The sequence below is a fragment of the Etheostoma spectabile genome, chromosome 8, assembly GCF_008692095.1.
Source record: "Etheostoma spectabile isolate EspeVRDwgs_2016 chromosome 8, UIUC_Espe_1.0, whole genome shotgun sequence".
NCBI lineage: Eukaryota > Metazoa > Chordata > Actinopteri > Perciformes > Percidae > Etheostoma > Etheostoma spectabile.
The window spans coordinates 5,171,854-5,173,467 of NC_045740.1; the positions used below are offsets into that span (position 1 = coordinate 5,171,854).

Genomic DNA, 1,614 nt, shown 5'->3' on the forward strand with positions numbered 1-1,614 from the left:
GTGTGTGTGTGTGTATGTGTGTAAGAATCAGTCTCTCCAGCCAGCTGGAGTGTGACTGGCTGACTTTGATAAGGTCAGCCGCAGGGGCCCCTATTGTCATACAGTCATGGCCACCTGCCAACCCCACTGTCATCAGCACTGGCACACTGCTGCTCCACGGTTTACACTCACACACAAACACACAGCACATGCATGGTCAATACACAAATGCTGAGGAAACACACAATCCTCGTAAGCTGACACACGCTCAACAGTAAATGTGTTTGCTGGCAGACAAAAAAGCCAGTAAATCTGTTTGGCTCGAAGGATATTGTCTGAATGGCAGTTCCACTTCAGCAAATTCCCCAGCTGAAGCCGTTTCTGTCAGTCTGTCTGATAGTCTATCATGTCCCTCCAGTAATTCATTGAGGGATTTTTGTGAGTACTGCCAAAATGTTTAATTTAGTCGTGGTTTCTATGAGACATAATATACATAATGTGCAATTTGCAACGTCTTTCAAGTTTTAATAGACGATGACTGGTAATAAGAAAATGGAAAAAAAGGGCTTATGACTGTGGCTCAGTGTGTGAGTGTTAATCTGATGAGCAGGTGGTGGCACCCTATACGGCAGCCTTGGCCACAGTGTATGACTATGTGTGAATGGTGAATGTACTCTGTATATGCTGTTTTTTAGTAGTTGTGAAGACTACAAAAATGCTATATAAATTTATATAGCATTTTTCTACTACAATCTAAAGTATTTATACATTAGATTGTAGTTTGATTGACTATCCAAGCATTGCATTTACATGGTGATACAATTTTTAGATTTCATATTTAAAACACACTTGGCTGCTTTTGATGTAAAAGTGTGAGAATTGCCCTTATCATATGTATAAATATTATAATATCTGTAGGTGAATTTCTGAAAGATCTTTATAATGTGGTGCTATGCTGCCGTGACTTCGCGTTGGGAAGAGTTACCGACGAAGGGAGGACTCTTTTCCTCTACGCTTCTGCAGCAACAGCTGCTAATTGCATTTTGACTGATTATCAGCATGAGTCTGTAACAGCCAAGAGAACTAGAGGGAAACAGAGTAAGAGGATATTTCCAACAGATTGAGATGGAGAAAATGATTAAGAGCACAACAAAACAAAAGAATGGGGAATGAAAATGAAGAAAGGGAAAGATCAAGACTGTTCTCAAGCGTTTAAAGCTAGATCTGTTTCCACTTGTGCCAATCAAACAACAAGTAAGCTTCAGGGAAACACAGCCAGTAACGTGTACACAAACAGGCAGACAGATAGAAAGCGCCTGTACAGTGTTACTGAACAATTGGTTACTGCCCCAGCTGCAGTGGGCTAAAAACCCAATTAAAACCCTCATAGAAGCCATTCCAATTTACTAATGCTTATGTGTAATGTCACAGAAGTAAAGAATGATGGGAACCAGAGTTTCTCTAAGTGTGTGTCTGTACTACACCCTTATTATGTACTACACCCATTATGTACTACACCCATCCTTGGGGGATGGGTGTTCAACCACTCACACATTTTCCAATGAGAAGAGGGCCTGAGTCTATAGGATAAGAGGATGAGGGTATTTCTGTTAATTCTCAGCAGGATAAACACCC

General features: G+C 40.8%; 1 protein-coding gene across 4 annotated transcripts in view; it reads right to left on the bottom strand.

The window, feature by feature from the left end:
- Positions 1–1,614, bottom strand: part of reln (reelin) — a 156,437-nt gene that overhangs the window by 74,385 nt on the left and 80,438 nt on the right. The window lies entirely within an intron of this gene.